Raw genomic sequence first — 7,348 nt, 5'->3', positions numbered from 1 at the left:
TGTAAAAAATCTCTAAAAACAATTCTGGCATGCAACCAATAACCAAACATTGACATGTTTCTTTTCCTTGCTTAGTAAGTTGTTGCGTAGCTTCCGTTGAGAGCACAAATTATTACATTTCAAAATTTTCAGATATTGAAGCGAGCAATTTCGTTGGGATATTAGCATTAACAATGTCAAAAGTTGTTACAACATCCAATTATTCCGAGAGAAAAATATCAGATATATAAGCTAGGAGCTAGACAGCTAGTATACATAATGCCGAAGAAGAAGAGATGTCACCTGATTTAGTTCTATAGCAGGATTTGGCCGTGAATTTACCTGAATAAAGGATATCATCATAAGTACCTAAATAAAGTGAACTAATTCCAGATACTGGACAACTTCAAAATCCTCTACATTCGGCATGAAAGGAGATTCGGTTAGGCATTGATTGTTGTTTCCTTCGAGTCAAGCACCATATTTCCTATGCCTTGATGCAACTCAAGATATTTAGGTACCTAAAATAAGCATCATTGATGAATAATAGTTTTTCTTGAGTCTTCAAAACAATTAATTCCACTGCTCACCTCGCAGATTTCCTAAAAGATAGACATTATGCATCTAAGTAAGGATAGGAGATAAGGAAAACTCTGAATTCAATTCAAAATTTTCTCAATACATTCATCAACTTTTTCCTAATTGAAAAAGTTGAATGAGCTTAATTGGCAAAGAAGTTATATTTCACAACAAAGAACAAAGAACAAAAGTAAGATGAACAAAACATGATTATTCAGTAGACTACAAAATACAAATTTATTTTGAATTACTTTTTGATTACCCAAGGTATAGTAATGTAGATCCTAGAATGCAGCATGTTGCAACAAAACATAACTGAATGAATAAAGGAATTGAATGCTAACCCTTTCTTGATTAAAATCTTACCTTTGATGTCTCTTTTAATGTACGTTCCGATGGTGATAAATCTGAAGAACGTCTGCAACACATGAGATGATTTTTTTTCAAAATGTTGTAACTCAAAATCCACTGTAATTGTCAGAAAAAAAGGAAGATTTTCGATTACCTGATGGTGTAATGATCACCAGAACCTTAATGTGGATTTCAGGTACATAAATTTTTCTCCCCGGAGTCCAGACCCTTGTACATACTTCTCATGGCAAACTAAATCAGAGAAAAAACGAAAAGAACAAAATAGGTTTCAATTCTGAAATCATTACAAAATTATACTACTACCGAAAACGCATAGCGAGAAGAATAAACTCAAGAGACGAAACTATATTAATATAGGAAACCCATAAATAAGGAAATCTTTTTTTTGTGTGGAATTTATTCTTTATATAGAACCGTGAAGATACCTTATGAAGCCTAACTGTATCAGGAAACCCAACGATCCGATGGACGACCATATACTTTTATGTAAAACATACAACCAAGCGATCATAACCGCCGGATGGCGAAATCGATGGTTGTAATTGTTCACATACACAAAGGGGACTTCTTTTTATAATATATAGATACATAATAATATTCTTTTCCCTTCCTTGCTTTAAGAATTGTGCAAACATGAACTAAGTCATCTAATAGAGGGACAGAAGGAGCATTAAAGAGGAAAAATATTTACAAATGGTTTACAAGAAAATAGACCGTAGAAACCCCAAAAACTCATAAACTATTTAAGTATAAAATAAGAAGCATAAGGCATCTCAAAAAACTTGGTCTACCCTCATAATTCAAACCTTCTCAATTTCCCGACAACCCTCATTTGCCATAGTATCTGCTGCAAATTCACATCACGGTACGTATGAACAAAGCGAATAGACTGATACAAGTTGCGCACATCCAGCCAACGTTGCTGCACAAACCATGCTAAATCCTCTCCTTCAAGAGCTCTAATAGTGCCAATAGAGTCTGAACATATTAAGTACAAGACACATTCCATTTATTAGCCCATTCCACGCCCACACCGATACCATAAATTTCCGCCAAATAATTCGACGTTAAATTCCCAATGCTCATTGCACCAATAACATTACAATTTGTGTCTCTAACTGTTACTCCAGCTCCCGCCACTCCTAGGTTTCCCATCAATGTACCGTCACAACAAAGTAGAAGTTCATCACAATCTGGTGGTTGCCAAAAACACTCGATAATATCACTAACCTTCACCTTCATGTAACTGATTCGAAAATAATCCATGACTCGCAAGTCCTCCACTGTATTGTAAATATAACCTCTCATCCAATCTGAGTATTCATGTATTAAAATAAACATACATTCTTGAAAAAATGACCAGTTAGGAGATTTCTTCTCATAAACCTTCTTGTTCCATGTACACCACAGTTCCGAGCGCACCATCGATATAGATATCATCCATAGGTCATTTATCATTCTACTGCATCCTTTATCAACCTTGTAAGAAGCAATCAATTTATGTTGAGGTGTAAGGTTGAAAATATCTGAAATTCATTAGCATGCCTTCTTTGCAAAGATGCAATACCAAAGTATGTGTTCTAAAGACTCCTTCGCATACTGACAACAAATGTACTGCACGAGAGTACTTTAAGTTCGTGAGACTAATTTGTAGGACTCTGGACCAAACCAAGACAATGTTCGTTCCAGATTCAATTCAGTCATAAGGAAGGAGAAGGGTCGGTCTGTAGAGAGAGAAGCTGAGAATATGTGGAGACCAATGGAGATTGATCGATTGATATGTGGCGATGTAATACGAGAGAAATCTTTCGTGTTTGATATGTTTGTTAGACAACTAATGTCTGATGAGATGAATTCAGTTCTTTCTAGGTTATGTTAAATTGTCCATATCGTAGGTTAAGAAACCTATTTATTGCTGCACATCGATCTCCTGCAAGTGGTTACAGTTAAAGGAAGTGGGAAATCATGTGTGAACCATTTACACTTTGCGTGGGAGACTTGGTTGATCAACCATCCACTATTCTATTTACTCCTTAAACTTCCAGTATACTCACATTTGTCATCGTGGATGTATTGCACAACGTACGTGTTGTAGACCGCCAGACCAAAACCCAAGTGAATATCCCTCCTTGTGACATGAATTGATGTCTCATTTAAAAATTTGCTTTGCAGACGTATTTTATGCGGTCAATCGTTGACCTAGTTAGACTATGAGTCTTAACTGATGAATTGAACATAGTTCGAAATTCAAAGTTACGATGGATGAAGCATGAAATGCCTTTTTTGTGGACCATGGACATTGAGCCTGATGGGTCACGGATGATTGTGACATATCATTGTGCTAGCTTAAGAAACAATGATAGTCGAATGATTTGGATTGATAAGCACGAGTTTAATGAGATTATTGGGTCGATCAAAAGCCGTTATGTTGATGCGTCAAGCATTTGACACGAATTCATATAAAGATGATCATTGTTGAATGATCATAAAAGGTTCATCCTCGATATACATGTCATGAGTAAGTCAAATGACAAGCAGAGAGATTATAATATTAAAATACTGATTGACCGACGAACCAAGTAAAATACTATTAAAATACTGATAACTGGATCAATATGAAACTCTCTTCCTTAAATATTGATAGTTGAATCAATATTGCTTAGCAGGGAAATTAATAGTTAAATCAATAAAATATTAATATAATATTGGTAGTTGGGCCGAGTATTTAATTATTAATTTAAATATTGGTTGCTAGATCTTACCAAAAAAAATAATTGATTGTTGGATCAATACTAAAATTATTGGTGTTTGAACCTGGTCAGAATTATGCTCTGTAAAGCATTAGGTTCAAAACCCTAATTTTGATCGATGGATGATCTACCAATGATGGAATGAAGATCGACCAATGGATGATAGAGGGACCGACCATTATGGTGATGAGTCGACCATGTGGCTCCCAGGTGCTCGGTTGAGCATTCACAAAGTCGGTTGCAGAGCATTTGGTGAAAGAATGACTAATGGATATTTAATCGAGCATTATGTAGTAAAACCTAATTATGATAGAGAGATGGAACCAACCAAGAGGTGTAGAACCGTCCATTGGTGGCAATGGGACCAATTAACGGTGTATGGATGATGGCCCAAGTTGTTGGAAAGAGTTTCAACCAAAAATGGATTGTAGATGATTAATTAGGTCATTAATCATTGACGGAGGTGAGGCCAACTTTTGAAAGCCAAGGAACCGACCATGGACGGCCATGGTGGCATGCTCGTGTTGACAATGCGTCCGCAGACCATTCTTGAGAAATTTAGTATTTTCTGATGGTCCGTCGAGCATTATTTGATCTTTTTATGAGGAATTTCAGTTTGACTGAAACTCTTAATTTTGCTTGAAAGACCAGCGATGAAGATGTTGTTAGTGAATGCGGGGAATAAAAACCACTTCCCTAGCGTTATCTCTTGTTAAAATTGTTTCCATAATGACATGTTGTTCGTAGAATATTACAACAAACCATGTCACTATTAAACAATACTTTATGCAAGTCTAGGGATACTAGATATAAATAACACAATGAGAACAGAATCAAATGGCATGTGATAATTCGAAAAAGGCACATACCTAGTACCATTGCATAGTCCACTTCTAGGAGCTAGATTACGTAACAACATAAATGGACAACCGATTTTGAGATCTAATCTGAATGGCGATAATCTTGATGGATTTTGTTGGTTTAATATTTCACTTGTATAGGTTTTACCTGTTGATGATTCACCATTAACCTGTTTTTGTTTGTATGCTGCGAGAAATGTATGAGATTCCTCATTGTACATCTCCAACATAATTTTAGTAATTTCTGAAACCTCGTCGTTCCTAGGAGACAATATTGTTCTCGAAAAAGTGGCGGTATAACAACCACACCCAATAATTCGTTCGGAAATCTTTATATACAAAGTCCAACATGATTCTGAGAGCACCAACTTAAAAGCATACTCAATCAAGAGATATATCAAAGAGCTTTATCTCTATTTCTCAATCCAATCAGCAAATCGAACAGATAGAAATCCGCGAGTCTGATTGATAAGAGAAATAACTTGGATGGTACCAAAGACCAGTTCCCAAGTGTCAATCAAGTTATATCCAAAAAACAAGGTCGGATTTATCAACTGATTGAACTATGCAGAACCTGTGATATTTCAATTATATAAAAAAATATAATGCGGAAAAGAAATAACACAAATACTATAAAATTTATTAACGAGGAAACCGCAAATGCAGAAAAACCTCGGGACCTAGTCCAGATTTGAACACCACATTGTATTACTACAAGTTAACTTCGGACTGGAATATAGTTGATCCCTAACCAAGTCTCACACTGATTAAGGTACAGTCGCGTTCCTTACGCCTCTAGAACCACGTCGGAATCTGCGCACTTGATTCGCTTAACTGATCTCACCCACAACTAAGATTTGCTATGACCCAAAGTCGAAGACTTATAAACAAATCTGCATCCCACAGATATGTTTATTCTTTATTCTGTTTTTGTTCCGTCTTTTGATACAAAGATCAAGGTCAACATGAACCAACTAATAATCCAGTCTTATACTTTAGAAGAGCATCTTATAAATATTAGTCACCTCACAATAACCTAACTGATTAACAGAAGAAGTTATTGCACAATCAAAAGAGTCTGAAATGAAGAAATGTTGTGATTACTTTTTATATCTTACCTATCGGAGATAAATCTCAAGTAAATATTGGAGAAGATAAAACTCAATAAGATATAACAAGTAAGATCAGAATACCCAACTACAGAGAAAATAGTTGGATATGGTTTCACGAATCCCAAATGAGGTCTTCAAGTCGTTAACCTAATATGGTTTTGGAAAAATCTAGAAAGACAATCGACTTTAGTTTGCAACTAAGACATAGGAAAGTGTCGGGATTATGTTTTCTAGTTGGTAGAGTTCTCCCTTATATAATATTTCAAATCAGGGTTTGATTACAATCAAAGCTAAGATAACTTAGTAACAAAGCATTCAATATTCATCGTTAGATGAACTCCTGATTTAAGATTCAAGCTAAGTCTGCCTTAAAATAAAGCAATCAATCTCCACCGTTAGATGGTCTTAGCTTGTTACACAAAAATGAAATATACCTTTATTTAGATATGGGTAACCGTACCTAAATGTGTATATTAAGTTGGATCAATAACAGTTAACCGAAGTTAGCCATATGCGTACCGTGTTGCATCCAGACATGGTTAATTGTTCTAAACTCCCATTTCAATCATTAAACATCCTTATAAAACGAAAATGGATGTCTCACACATATCGTTAGCTTCACGTAATTTTCAAGTGATCGAATGATCAATACGAAACTTTCCAAGTCGACATCAAATGATTGTCTCACACAAATCATGTAAGATGTTTCAAGGCAATTTTCACATGATCATCATTTGACTTAATATTTAGTTTCCAACAAATAAATTTGTCTCCAACTAAACTCGTCAAGAATAATGATGAACATAGTTAAAGCAAAAAAGCTTCCAACAATATTTCGAGAAATAGATAATCGAAATAAACTCAGCTCGAAATATCAAATGTGTGTAATATAAAAGTCTATATAGCTATACGACTTAGTCTCATTAGAAGATAGACTTCCGAGTGATAGATAAGTTTTAGTCTCCACATACCTTTTGTTGATGAAGTTCCTCCAAGCTCTCCTCATCAGATCTTCGTCTTCAATCGATGAACGTCGTGAAGTCTAAATCTCAACTATACATTATATCATAATCCGAGACATAACTACAAGTAGACTAGAAATCAAGTATATAGTTTTGATCAACTAAACTTGACAAACAAGATTGAGATATCAACGCTTGTGAGTTAGACCGAGCAATGCTCTAACAGTTCTCTCGGTCATATATTCTGCAGCGTGCTTGCTCGTTTATTCAATTTCCGGATATATCTTTGAAATCAACTCATGTAGACCGACGCATTTTGACATAGCAGATGGCAAGTTAACTTTTAGCTCTGGATTTTCCCCCGCCTGCAAAATGACATGAGTGTATCGGAGGAATTAATATCGCAAACCACAATTCAGAATCATAATTCAAAAAAACTACTAATAGAAGCACTTGGTATATGATCAATAGTGATATTATTTTAACTTAGTCAAACTAAATCATTGATATTATCAGTAACTTGAACCATTGAATGTAACTAAATGCCTAAAAAGACGAGGGCACCCAAATGCACCACGATATTTTAATTTCAACGTATAAGTCTGATACAAAGTGTGATCGTTTATGGACAAAGTCGAGATAATACGACAACTTGATATTCACTTGATAATAGTTACGGTACAAGACCGGTTGACTATAGGATCAAAGTTAAGTGATTATGATTAACGTACAAG

This window comes from Papaver somniferum, chromosome 7 (assembly GCF_003573695.1).
Source record: "Papaver somniferum cultivar HN1 chromosome 7, ASM357369v1, whole genome shotgun sequence".
Taxonomy (NCBI): Eukaryota; Viridiplantae; Streptophyta; class Magnoliopsida; order Ranunculales; family Papaveraceae; genus Papaver; species Papaver somniferum.
This window is presented reverse-complemented; position numbering follows the sequence as displayed.